General features: G+C 40.3%; 1 protein-coding gene across 5 annotated transcripts in view; it reads left to right on the top strand.

The window, feature by feature from the left end:
- Window positions 1-15198, top strand: part of LOC124625799 (histone-lysine N-methyltransferase 2D-like) — a 319652-nt gene that overhangs the window by 61082 nt on the left and 243372 nt on the right. The window lies entirely within an intron of this gene.

The following is a 15198-nucleotide window of genomic DNA, read 5'->3' as shown; positions in this document are numbered from 1 at the left end:
TCAGTTGTATGATGCGATGGGCATGATTTCACGACTCCCCCACCCCTCCTACTCTTACTACTCTGCACTCCGTGCCAGTTTCACTAATTAACAATGTGTGAGACTGACTGTAGATATATATCTCAACCCTTATTCTACTTTTTCAATCGTTTTGAGGCAAATATATGGAGGGATTCTCAGACTTTAAGCTACAGACTATGCCTGTCTTGCACTCTGTGCCAGTGGAGTTTTAATAAATACTTCCACAATACTCTTCCACTTATTAAAAGAAACCACAACTGTGTTGAAATGATGCCCCTCTCTGGCTCTTCTATAGTTATTCCGTAAGTCCATCCTTTTAAGGGTCTCAAATTAACAAGTAGTGCTCGAGAGTTGGCTGGACCAAATCTTGTTACGAAATTTCCTGGCAAACTAAAACTGTGTGCTTGGGCTGTGAAACCTCCGCCTCCCCAGTAGTACACTAATACTCTTGTGTTCAGTTACAATAATGAAAACTGTCTTTTACTACAATTGTACTCTTTAAGTTCATACTTGCTAACATAGAGCAACTGAAATTCATGGCTGAAGAGGAGGGTGCAAAAAAACAATTTTAATACACATTTGTTTGTGGCTCCTTGTTGAAAATGTGGCTCGTTGAAATGATGGTGTAAGTAGTACTGTATGACCAGGTTAGTTATTTATAAAAGGACACTGTTTTGTTGTTATGCACACATCCATCCATTTATTTGCCATATATCACACGTACCACTGATTTCATGTTTTTACAATAACATGAAACGTAATATTTTTCACAAAAGGTGGTCATGTAATAAATGCTCCAATGTCCCATTAAATAGAAATTAAATTCCATTGCATAAAATTTCCAAAATCAAATTTTTATATTGATATGTAAAAACACATGCAATTTTTATGTAACAAAAGTTGTGAAATGATTCTAAATATAAAAACATAAAAATGTACTATTCAACATGACAACAAGCAAGAACTAATTCATGAGTGAGTGAGTGAGTGAGTGAGTGAAGTGTGAACTACAAACTCTCTGCTCAACTGTTTTTGGCATGCTCTACTAGCCAAAGACATTTGTACGAAACAACTGAATTACAAAGTGTGTACAAAAATAGAAATATATACTGAGTTTGGTACTGGATAAAATTGAAATATATACTCATGTGTCACTGTGGAATGCAAATTATGTTATATGTAAATATGGGGATAGCGCAGGGAGTGGTGGCACACTCTCCTTGGTTGAAGCTCCCTTGTGGTAGCTGTGAGGAGGTATAGGCATTGCGTTTGTGAGAAATAGAAACATGCGAACACTGAGTAAGTAATCTTCACCAATTTATTCCCCAAAAACAGTCTATAGTAATGCACATGCTATGTCGAAGAGTCATCACTGTGTCTGTCAGCCTGGTCCAAGATAATTATGGAATCATCGAGAGTCCATTGTGAGCCAAGAAGAGAATTACTCCAACTTCAGCCACACTAGTTACAACAGCTTTACCTCATGCAGGCAGAGTGAATCACTGTGAAGACACTCTGCAGCAGGCATCTGCTAGTACTGAGACAGGTAGTTAATTTCAAGATAGTGGCAGTTCATACACGTGTACACACAACTGCTGCATGCAAGCCTTTAGCCCTTGTATGACTGCCCTAAGAGAAGACCAGATACCAAGTGTTGCTCTTGATGACCACCTGGGCATCATGAATATATTTCACCAGTCCCAGTGTCAGGGGGCATTGTATCCTTTACTTCATTTGTAGGCATAGTAATGGTTGACATTGGTGAATGGGCTTTTATGAGAGCGTGGTACATGACATGCACTGTATGCACAAGACAGATAAATAAAAGTAATAAGAACACAACACTGATGATTAAGTATTGATTAATATTACTGGAAAATTTGAAAGACTTAATTCCTTTTTGCTCTTTGAATTAAATTTAACTCATTGTTAGTAGCCATGCATTTCCTGGATATCCATAATCAGATCGTTATGCTAGGGAAAACTGGACAGAGAATGATTTGCATATGAGAGTATGTATGATTCATTATAATAAACTGGTAACACTCACATTAGTGAAAGCTTTTCAGCTGCTTGACAAGTAGTTTGCAATACAGAAGTCAAATCGAACACACATGATAAATTTCATTGGGTATCTTTTAATGTTAATCCACTATCATCTCAGGTGTACCAAAATTTTTACATGTAAATGTGACATCAAGATGAATCGATATTTAAGTTCACCGTTATGTCAAATGTACATACCTTCAGGACATTGTTTAAGAAATGGCTGATAAAGAAGCATTAAATTCCTAGGACAGTTGTATCTTATTCATAAAACAGTTCTTTCTCACAACTGTAAATTCTACTATCGAAGAATGCTGCCGATTCTTGGCAAATTAACTTATGACTATGTTTACATACAGGTGGATCATGGTAATTCATAGATACAGAATATCTTTGATCCATTTTTGACCAGTAAAAAAATACTTTAGTTGATCTATGATATGAATGCTGTCCTGTTCTCGCATCACAGGGTAAGAATAAATCTCATACAATTCAAAATTTTCTTTGGCCTAGCAATGGTATAGAAACAATAACATGTAACTAATTTTCAGTCATTAGTGTGTGTGGCAGCCAACTTGCAGAAAGTATTTAAATTATAAGACTCAACAGTGTAAATTATAGATGATGTTGCTTACATTAATTAATAGTAGGATCCACAACAACTAGTCTGGATGCTGTAGCACATTGCTCAAGCAATGATTTGAACTACTTTATATGGCTGTTCCTGTATGAAGAGCATCAGTTCTAGTGTTTGACATACTGTCCATGACTCTTAACAACAGGATGTTTAAACCTAACATTGGAACACTCCAAAGTGTCAATAAACGATCTTGATTAAACTTGGTGGGCGTTTTACCACATTAAAGGTCTCTCTCTCTCTCTCTCTCTCTCTCTCTCTCTCTCTCTCTCTCTCTCTTTAAGGGGCAAAACACAACCTGAAAAGTAATTTGGCATGTTAGGTTTGGAGGGAATATTTTTGAAAAATATATAAAAATATTTACATATAAAAGTTGAAATGTAATTAACATTCTTGAAAACTGTATAATCAAATTTTGTAAAAGTTTTGCAGAATACTGCACCACCGTTAGTTAATGTAGAAAAATTGAAACTTTTGTTACAACATATATACATACATGTGAAATAAAGCTAGTTTTTTATATACCGTTTTTGGAAAATAAGCTGTACACAGTGTGCTGTCAGATTATTTTCAACGTACTGAGTTACAGTACCTAAACATTCATTATTAGTCTAGTTCTTTATATTATTTATATTTGATGTTTTAAATTATTATTTTACGTTATTTTTGTTTTGTTTTTTAGTTTACTGTTTCACCGTATGTGAATTTTGTTAATTGAAAATAATAAATAGCTCATCATTATTTTACAAAATCATTACAATAATGATGATCTGTAAATAAATGCTTCAAACATAATATTTTATTACACCATGCAGATAAAATGAATGAAATTTCTTTACATAATATACATGACAAAGAGCACAACAGGATTTTGTATTGATGTGGGTAATCCTCTAAATATCCTGATTTGTATCAAGCATATTTCAGTATATTGGTAAGCCTTGGCTTTACTTGTGACTGTGGCCTTGTTATATTGTTTCTCAAGTGGAGATTGACATCAAAATCATTCAATAGTACTAAATCTGAAAAACTCTCACATAGTTCTACCAACATTGAAAGCCACGTACATCTCACGACTGTACCTGTAATTCGTTGCAAATCAGCATTTGTGGTTCACAGTTCTGCCAAAGTATACATCACCTCTGAATTTGATTGTATATTCATGATTTAGTTACAGGAGCAGATTTTTCTAACTAGCAAATTGTATTACATCAGTTTTCTCTTAAAGAGGAGTAGCACTACATATTATTTGCATTTATCATAAATTAACTCAATTTTTGAATTTGCTAACAATTTTAATTAACATCAAAACGGTGTAAGAAACAAGTAATTTTTACCACAAATTTTTGTGTTGCCTTAATAGAAATTTCATTTTGTGTATCTGCTTGAATTCTTACAAGGAATTAGCAACTTTTTAGCTCAACGGGCTAAAAGACAATCAGCAGGTTTAACTTAAAGTTATTTGTTCACTGTCTTGTTAAACGTTGCTCCAGCCATAATGCAGCCCCCTCTGTGAATGCTGTTCTCAAACACGTGCTGAGTTGGTTGATATTCATAAGCAGCTGGAAATTGCCTTGACTACTGTCAAAAGATTGGCAGCTGCTGCAGTTTGGAGTGTTGGTAGAGTTCTTGAAAGTCATGTACCTTTGTTACATGTATGAGAGGTACCTCAAGTACTATCCTCTGCTATATATCATGTCTCCTCTGCAGAAAGTACATGATCTGTCATTACCCATCCACTTGACTTCGAGTGGCGTCTCAGTGGTAGATCTACACATCCTTTACAGGGTGGATGGGGACCAGGGAGGACTTGGGGTGCTGCACCGGTCCCCCTAACCAAATCTGAGGTACTGTCTTTCACTGAAACTGAGGCAATGGTACTCACTTCACCTGTTTTTGGGAAAACGTGTTTTTCCCAATCTCAGGAGGAACCAAACGCAAAAGAGTAGGGTGTCTATTAATCATCGGCAGTTCAACTGTACGGCAAATGATGGTACCCCTTAGGGAAATGGTAGCAGGGGACAGGAAAGAACACCAGGTGTTCTCAGTGTGTATGCCGGACAACATCATTCAACATGTTGAAAAGACTATTGTGGGAGCGATTGAGGGAACAGAGTGCAACCAACTGCAGATTGTGGCGCACGTTGGAACAAATGATGCCTGTTATCTGGGCTCCAAGGTCATTCTTGGGTCATGCAGTGACTGGCAGAAAGGGGTGAGAAGACCAGCCTTGCACTTGGAGTTTCAATGAAGTTCACAGTTTACAGCATTGTCACCAGCACTAATGGTGGCCCTTTCGTTCTGAGTTGAGTGGAAGGACTGAACCAGAGACATCGAAGGTTCTGTGACAAACTAGGTTGCAGCTTCCTGGACTTGTCATAAGGTTGAGAACTGTGGGGTCTCTCTACAAGGATCAGGTGTGCTCTACACATCAAAGATTGCTACTCAACCAGAATTTCTTTGAATTTCGTGAAATGTCACATGGCAACATTCTGCTATGGTAGTCACTGAAGGTATCATGTATTGCTCTCGCGAGAGTCAAATGTATTTCATTCAGTGTCTACCACCCTACACATTGTTGCACAGCTATTATGCAATAATCTCTGTTTCTTTAGAAGTTTCTTTACAGTGAGTGTATACCATGGGTGTTTCCTCCCATTGTGAACTATTCTACGGGGTACATATCTATCCAGTGCATGGTCAACTACTCTTTTAAACATGAGTCAGAGTTCCTGTACATGCTCCTGACCTGTGCTGGAAGTTTTAAGTTCCCCATTGAGATATGAAACTACTAATTTTTTTATATAGTTTACTGAACACGTGTATCTTTCTGCTTGTCGTATTTGCCATTTGCGCTTTGGTAATCTTTGTTGTCACAGGTGTGTCATGCTCACTGATATGAGTTTGGATGGGGACATCCCCAAAGATGTCTGGTGCATTTGTTGCCATTACGTCGAATGTATTTCCATCATGAGTGGGTTTCCGAACTATCTGTTGTAGGTAGTTTTCAGAGAAGACATTTAGTCATGTTTCAAAAGGTGTCTTATCACACCCAGCACTAACAAACTGTTATTTTCCCAATTAATTGTTGAATTATTAAAGTCTCCACCAATGATTACAGTATGACTGGGGAACTTACATACAAGTGTACTGAGGTTTTCTCCAAAGTTTTCGGTTACATCAGGAGATGAGTCTGTTGTGCGATAGAAGGAGTTAGTGTCCAGTCCCTAGTGAATGAGACAGGAACTGAAATTGAGGGTAGGAAAGCAAATGCTGAAATACTTAACTCCTTTTTCAAATGTCTCTTTACAAAGGAAAACCCAGGAGAATTGCCCCAGTTTAATCCTTGTACCACTGAAAAGATGAATGAAATAAGTATTAGTGTCAGCGATGTTGAGAAACAGCAGAAATCATTGAAATTGAACAAAGCTCCATGCTCCAATGGAATCCTCCTCAGATTCTATAGTGAATTTGCAGCTGAGTTAGCCCCCCATCTAACTATAATCTATCGTAGATCCCTCGAAGAAGAATCTGTGCCCAGTTCTCGAAAAAGTCACAAGTCACACTCGTGTACAAAAAGAGTTGTAAAGTGACCCACAAAACAACCATCCAGTATCCTTGACATTGATTTATTGTAGAATCTTAGAACATATTCTGAGCTCAAACATAATGAGGTATCTTGAACAGAATGACATCTTCAATGCCAACCAGCATAGATTTCGGAAACCTCAATCATATGAAACCCAGCTCACACTTTTCTCACATGACACACTGAAACCATTGGATCAAGGCAGTCAGGTAGATGCAGTGTTTCTTTATTTACAAAAAGCATTTGACACAGTACCGCACCTACACTTATTGTCAAAAGTACAGTCATATGGGGTATCAAGTGAAATTTATGATTGGATTTAATCTTTTGGGAGGGAGGACACAGCATTTTATCTTGGATGGAAAGTTATCATCAGATGTAGAAGTAACTTCGGATGTAACACAGCGAAGTATGTTTGGACACTTGCTGTTGCAGACAGTGTTAATAGTAAAATCAGGCTTTTTGCAGATGATGCAGTTATCTGTAATGAAGTACTATCCAAAAGAAGCTGCATAAATATTCTGTCAGGGCTTGATAAGATTTCAATGCGCTGCAGAGATTGGCAACTTGCTCTAAATGTTCAGAAATGTAAAATTTTGCGTCTCACAAAACTGAGAAATATAGTATCATATGACTGTAACATCAGTGAGTATCTCTTGGAATTGACCAACTCGTACAAATACATGGGTGTAACACTTAGTAGGAATATTAAATGGAATGATCACATAGGTTCAGTCATGGGTAAAGCAGGTGGTAAACTTCAATTTTTTGGCAGAATAGTGGGGAAATGCAATTGGTCTATAAAAGAGATTGCTTACAAATCACTCGTGTGACCTTTTCTAGAATTCTGGTCAAGTGTATGGGAACCATACTAGATAGAACTAACGGGGGATATTGAATATGTACATAGAAGGGCAGGATGAATGGTCACAGGGTACTTTAATCCATAGGAGAGTATCACAGAGATATTGAAGGAACTGAACTGGAAGACCCTTGAAGATAGATATAAACCATCCCAAGAAAATCTGTTAACAAAGTTTCAAGAACCAGCCTTAAATGATTACTCTAGGAATATACTACAACCCCCTACACATTGTTCACATAGGGATTGTGAGGATAAGATTAAAATAATTACTACATGCATAGAAGTCGTCAGTCTGTCTTCCCGCACTCCGTATGTTGAATGGAAAACAAAGGAACCCCAAGAACTGGTACAATGGGATACATCTTCTGCCATGCACCTCACAGTGATTTGCAGAGTGTAGATGCAGAGGTAGACGTAGATGTACCTGTGCCATAGAGCACTTAGGGTTCACCAGATGAACAAGTTTCTTGTCCTCGGACATGATGCTCTATGTGGTTCTTTCACACTGACTGCTTAAGAATCTAAGGTTAGTTGACTGCCCTAAGAATCTAACGTTAATAAAGTTTATTCTCCCTCACTGCAAAAGAAAACATCTTTGAAATATATTTTGACCTGATCAGATGTTTATCAGAGTGCGATGCTGTCACAAGGGCATTTAGGACTTCAGATGGGCATTCTCGAGTTCTCGATGCAAACTCACCATTAGTTCTTTTTAGAACTATGACAAGGCGAGTGGTCACTATGAAAAAACCATGTTGACCACCACACCTGAGGTCAAGAAACTTGTTCATCTGGTGATACAAAGGACTCGACAGTGCAGGTACAGTCATGATACCTGTAGCGCTTTCAATGTTACAAGATCCTTGTGAGAAGATTTTCAGATCTACTTCTGTTGAATGATTTTGATGTCAGTCTCCACTTGAGAGAGAATATAAAGAAGCTGCACTCAGTAGTACACATTTAATTCTTTTTGTCATGATTGATCAGTCTACTGAAATATGCCAGACACAAATCAGAATATTTGCAGGATCATCTGCGACAATTTGAAAGCCTTCTGAATTTTGTTTTATATTGCGCTCTCTGTCACATATATTATGTGAAGGAATTTCGTTCATTTTTACGTCCGCAGTGTAAGAAAATGTTATGTTATAAGCATTTATTTACAGATTATCATTTCTGCAATGATTCTGTTTCATAATAATGAGTTAATTATTAATGAATATAAGTAAAATAAATAACTTGACTAATAATGAATGTTTAGATATTTTAAATAGGTATGTTGAAAATACTTTGGTAGCACATTGTGTACAGCTAATTTTCCAAAAAGAGTATTTCAGAAACCAGCTGTGTTATAAATGGGGTAGCTTGAAAGCTTTATGTTGTAACAAAAGTTTTAATTTTTCAACATTAAGTAATGATGATGAGTACTTTGCAAAATTTCAAATTAGTACACAATATGATTATACAGCTTTCAAGAATGTTAGATAAATTTCAACTTTTATGTGAAACATTTTTATATATCATTGTTTCAAAGATATTCGCCAAAATGTAATACGCCAAATTACCTGTCTTGGTGTGTTTTACTTCTCGAAAGTGAAATTGGGCACAAACAATAAAAATACATATTGTATTATTTTGTCCCCTTTGCACACCCACCATGTTTAATCAGCATCATTTATTGACACTTGGGAATGTTACCTTGTAATTGGGTGCGCATAGCATGCAATATTGTGAACACCTCATGGATAGCTGCATTCCTTTCGCCACAAATTATCTTGAAATGCTTTACAATCTGTTCAATAAAAGCTGTGTGGTCAGTAAAGGTTCTTCCCATATTCCATAACACAATCATTTTATTGGTGGAGTTATTTGAATCTGCCTGTTGTTAAAGAGTTAATATTTTGTCTTTAACATCCAGTATATCTCAGCTGGTTAAAGTATCAAATACAGAATGAAGGACAATACCTCAAAAATCAAACCAGGCATGTTTGCGCCTTCTTTCTGTGGTCTCCCTCGGGGGTTTGACCCCCCACTCTAAATTTGAAACCTGTAGAATGAGTCAGATGGATAAGAACTCCCTCCATAGTGTCATTGGTGTAAGTTCCTCTCCTCTCCTCCCCTCCTCCTCTCCCTCTCTCCCCCCCCCCCTTCCCATCCCTCCCTGCCATAGCCCTTTCTCTTCCCTGCTAGACCACAGCTCGGTAGCCAGCCTTTATGGTGGGGCTGTTATGTACTGATCTGGTTGAGCCCCTCACTACAGGGATCACACTGCTGGTACCTGTGATGTGAACACCTTGTGCAAGCCTAGGAATGTTTGCCCACCTTTTTATGGCATTGGAACTCCCAACAGCAACTGTCCTGCCAGGCTGTCATTGCTGTGGCTGGTGGCACCCACGAGGTGAGCCCCTATTCTGTGTGTGTCGTACCAGGGCAGATATTTGGCACATGAGAAGTGTTAAACTCTTTGGCTGCTCTTCTGTGGCTGCGTGTCTTCCTAGAAATGGTTCTGCCTTCCCGGCCTTAACCTCCTTGATGACTCCCTGGGAGGAGGGACAGGCCCACTGGCTTGGGGCGAAGCTCTTCCCACGATTCCTGGTCGGTATCAGGACTGATGGGCAGACGTTTGCTGCCACCATGCTCCTTTTCTTTGTGGAACATATTGAAGAAAAGTTCGGTGAAGTTGAATTGTTAAGCAAGATATCTGGCTCTCTCCTTATAAAGACAATTTCTGCCAGTCAGCTGGCCTTCCTCTGTGCCTGTCACCATTTGGGAGACATTTCCGTGACTATCGTTTCTCACAAGGCACTCAATATGACACAGGATGTAATTTTCAATTGGGACCTTCTCCTCCAGTCTTGGTGATTAATGTAGGGATAATCTGGAATGACATGGCATTCATTTCATCTGGTGTAGACCCTGGCACTTTCATCCTGGCATTTGATGTGGATACCCTGCCCAAGAAGGTCAAGTTATTGGTCTGTAGATGCAATGTGAAACCATACATTCCACCTCACATGCGTTGCTTCTGCTGCCTCAGTTTCATCCACATGTCCTCGCAGTGCAATGCCATTCCCATCTGTGCAGGCTGTAGCTGCCCTCTTCATGTGGGAAGCCCTTGCAACCCACCACCTAACTGTGTAAACTGCTTCTGGTCTCCAATCTCCCTGCTCACCGGAATGTCCAGTGCACATGAAGGGAAAAAGAATTAAGGAAATAAAGATCCTTGACTATCTTGGCTTCTCTGAGGCATGCAAGAAGTTTGACGGAGTTCACCCTGTGAATCTCTTATCTACCTTTGCTTCCGTTAAGTCTTCCCCTCCTCCTTACCACCATCTTGCCCCTCTTCCCTTTTGTCACGTTTGGTGTCTCCCATCCCCTCCCCTCTAGAAGCTGCTCCAGCTCCTCCTCCTCCTCCTCCTCCTCCTCCTCGGTCAGGGAAGACATCCTCTGCTCTGGTTACTGCTAGGGATGGGGCTCCCTCCTGGAACCCCTCCCCAGCGTTCCCAGGATAGGAAGCTTGCAATCTCAGTCAGACAAGGTACCACGCCCCTAGGACCCTAAAGCCGTTTGCTCCCTGTCTGTTCCTGACATCGTTGCTGCCTGTTGCCTTACTGATAATGCTTCCTCCCTCCCTCTGATGGGGAGGAGGAGGAGGAGGAGGAGGAGGAGGAGCAAGAAGAAGAAGAAGAAGAAGAAGAAGAAGAAGGGCAAGTCAAGGGACGAGGCTTCCTGGGGCGCTTTGTCCCCTCCTCATCATCCCGAATCAGACCCAGTTTTTATGCATGTCACCCTATCCTCGTCAGTGACAACCACTGACCCGATAACGTGACCTCCCCTCAGCTTTTATATGTCTACTCTGGACACATGATAATCCAGTGGAACTGCAACGGATATTACCATCACCTACCGGAAATTCATCAACCCGTTTCCTCTTATTCTTTAGTCTGTCGTGCTCTTCAGGAAACGCATTTCCCTCATGACCACTCTCCAAGTTTTCATGGTTATCGTGCTGGCTCCGGGATAGCGTCTGGAGGGGTCTGCACTTTGGTTCACACCAGTGTATTAGTGACTGGATCCCTCTTCACACCAGTCTGGAAACAATAACGATAAGAGTGCAGATGACCCTAGCAATCTCCATTTGCAATGTCTATCTCCCTCCTGGTAGATCACTTCACTTCTTTATGGTGACCTGTCTGCGTTAATACAGCATCTCTCACAACCTTTCCTCCTACTTGGAGACTTCAGTGCACACTATTGCTTGTGGGGGGAGTGCCACTTCAACAGGTAGGGGTCTTCTAATTGACCAACTTATTACAGACTTTGATTTGTGTCTCCTCAATGATGTTTCCCCTAACTGCTTCAGTGCTGCTCACAGCACCTTTTGTGTTATCTGACGATCTCCTCCTCTGCTCCCGTGGCTTCCCTACATTGGTCACCCCACGATCATCTTGATGACAGTGACCAGTGATTCTATTGTTCCCTGCCACCAGCAGACAGATAGGCCCCATATTGGACATTCCACAGAGCCAATTGGCCTTCATATATGTCTGCTGTGCACTTTGACACGTCTCTCTCAGATTGCATTGATGTGGTTGTGCAAGACATCTCTGCTGCTCTTCTTCACGCCGCTGGCACTGCTGTCCCCCTGTCCACAAGTCTCCATCATTGTTAACCGATACCGTGGTGGACCAAGGACATAGCAGTCGCTATCTAGGACCGCCAGTATGCATTGCAACGATTTGAATGACCCCCTTCAGAGACCAACCTTTTTGCTTTTAAGCATCTCCATTCTAAGGCTTGCTACCTTATTAAGCAGAGTTAAAAAGAATGCTGGGAGCACTATGTTTCCTTCCTGGAGACGTGTGCCTCTTCATTGCAGGTCTGCTCCAAGCTCCGTAACCTACTGGGCAGCCAGTGACATCCAACTGTCAAGGGTTTTATCCTTCAAGGTGCTCTGTGTACTGACCCATTGGTACTTGCAGAACGCCTTGTGGCACACTTTACGACAGCATCAGTGTCCTCTTCCTAACTTGCTACCTTTCTGCAGCAGAAACACTGAGTTGAACAGACCCCCCCCCCCCCCCTTTCTGTTTCAACCTCCAACAAGTGTGACCCATATAATGAACACATCAGTGAATGGGAATTCTTACAGGCTCTTACCTCTTCACATGCCACGGCCACAGGTCCGGATTCCATCCACAACCAAATGATCCAACACTTGGAAATTACCCAGAGCCAACATTTGCTCATGGTCTTCAACCGCATTTGGCTCATGGGTGCCATCCCCTCGCAATGGCGAGACAGTATAGTTATCCTCGTCCTTGAGCCCAGAAAGAACCCAATGTCTCTCAACAGCTACAGCCCGATCAGCCTGATGAATGTACTTTCTAAACTGCTACAGAGGATGGTTAGCTTCCAGTTATGTTGGTTACTTGAATCTCGGGGCCTTTTGTCCCCATATCAGTGTGGCTTCTGGGAAGGATGATCTCCAACAGACCATTTACTCCGATTGGAAACAGCAATCCAACAGGCTTTTACTAAACACCAACACATGGTGATGGTCTTCTTTGACCTACATAAGGCATACGACCCAGCTTGGCACCATCACATTCTCCTCACTCTCTATGACTGAGGCTTTCGTGGATCCATTCTGATTTTGATCTGAGGGTTTTTATCCCACTGGCTCTTCCGGGTCGAATTGGCACTTCACTCAGCACCCCTCAGATTCAGGAGAATAGTATCACACAGGATTGTGTGTTCAGTGTAAGGTGACTCTGTGGCCTTGAAATCTGGACTGCACTGTAGCGATGCTCCTTTCCTGTTTTTAGGAACAGCTTGTGTGCTCCTTGGTAGATACTTGTTGCCATCTTGCACTGCTACAGGAAGTATATCCAGAAATGGCTTTTCATGATTGACATGAATTGTAGAAGAACAGAAAGACAGTTGGAGCTGAGGAGTGGCTTGTAAGATTGATTATGCTCCCTTCCAAAACTTTTTAACATGTCTCTTCTAGAATACTGTATTGCTCAGGCAGACAGTCTCCTATCCAACACTGAGCCATGACTGCTTGGCAATTTTATTGTTTTCTTTGTGAAGAAAGGCCTGATGATTCCCCTGTTTCACTCCCTTCCATACATCCTTTAGCTTGTGTATTATTCCCTTACTTCTTCATTGCTATTTAAAGTGTTTGACTGGGCAAAGTCCAGGGATGAATCTGTCCTCCTCATATATACAATTTCATATGGACTTAAGCCATCTGATGCTTGCATTGTTTCAGTGTACACACTTACAACATATGGCAGAGAAACGTCCCAGTTATTACACATGCTGACCGTGTAGTGGCTAACCATCTTAATGATTGTTCTGTGGACTCGTTTCATGCAGCCATTATCTTCAGGGTGTGCTGCTAAATTACATGCATCAGTTTACAAGTCTCTTGAAGCAATTCCTTCATAAAATTTGTTCCTTTATTTCTGATTATGCTTAATGGTGACCCAAATTATAGAATACTCATTTACAAAAAACTGTGATCAGTTATTGGTATCATTAAGAAGATATCTGGTGAAACGGTCTAACACGATCAAAATGTATTTATTGTCTTCGTTAGTCTAGAAATGGTCCAACAACATCCAATTCTACCCTTTCTAATGATTCACTAGCATCATTCTGGCAGTTCTTGTAATGGTGCCTTAGTCCCTCCCAAATTATTCCATAAGAAACACATTGTGAAACCAACTTAGAAAGTCAGCATTACGACTTGGCCGCTAATACACCTCAGCTCTTTTAATGAGTTGTGTGTGCGAGAGTTGCGTTTGCGCACGCACGCATGTGTGCGTGTGGGCGCGTGCGGTTGCGCGCGTCCCCGCACGTGCATGCACTTATGGATGTCTAGTGTTGACAAAGGCCTGAATGACCGAAAGCTTTAATTGTGAGGATCTTTTTGTTCTGCCTATCTGCGACTCAGAATCTCCGCTATACGCGGTATATGGTGAGTAGCAACTTTCCTTCTCATAATATTGTTACTATCTTAATATTTGTTGTTTTTTTTGCCACAGCGTCCAGATAATAGAGAATTTTGTTCTTCCATCATGATTTGTTCTCTCATGCCTTCTGGAATAACCAAGCACTTTCATTTACTAGATAGTCCATAAAATGGTGACCATTCTTCCATATTTTGTGTTGTGACTTCTCCTTGTGGGCTGATTTTTAACTCTCCCTCATGACTAATTGTAATGCAAACACAAACCTTTCGACTCATTGCGTCAGCATTCACATGTTGCTTAACAGGTCAGTGAATAACCTTAAGCTGGAACTTGCTTACTCTTAATGCCCTTCTTGTTAATTAGGAAGTTGAGTCGTTGAAACTTGACAATCTTTTCAGTGTGGCATGATCAATTCTCTTTCTGTCAAGAAACGTATGTTGTGTGTGGTACCAAAAATCAGACCACAAGGCTCCTTTTTCGTGATGGTATAATTACGTTCCACTTTGTTTAATTGGCTGGAATAAAATGGTAATAGGTGCCATTAGTTTCTTGAAATAATATAGCACCAACAGTAAATTTTTAAGCATCTGTTTAAAGAATGAAGGGCTTATTGAAATCTGGCTATGGTAACATTGGAGCTGTGCTTAGAGCTTGTTTAAGTTCTTCCATTGCCTTTTTTCTATTCTGTTGACCAATTAAATGTGACTCCTTTTTCTCAGTAGCTGTGTCATTAGACATGCTACATTTCCATTATTGGTTATGAAACGTCTGTAGAAATTTGCTAATCCCAGGAATGTTACAGTTCCTTTAAATTCTGTGGTTCAGAAAAATTCTTGACAGCTTCAGTTTTAAATCTCGGCTTGACTTTCTGCAAAATGATATTTATCTGTTGCTAAAGACAGATTTTGCACTTCTTAGCTGCTCAGAATTTTTTTGGAGTGTCTCCATATGCTGCTTCATGTCTTCACTGAAAATTATTACATCTTTGAAGTATACAATAGCTTGTGTTGGTGTGAATCCTCATAAAATGGAAGCCATCAGGTCCAGAGGGGTAGCC

This window comes from Schistocerca americana, chromosome 8 (genome assembly GCF_021461395.2).
Source record: "Schistocerca americana isolate TAMUIC-IGC-003095 chromosome 8, iqSchAmer2.1, whole genome shotgun sequence".
NCBI lineage: Eukaryota > Metazoa > Arthropoda > Insecta > Orthoptera > Acrididae > Schistocerca > Schistocerca americana.
This window is presented reverse-complemented; position numbering and strand designations above follow the sequence as displayed.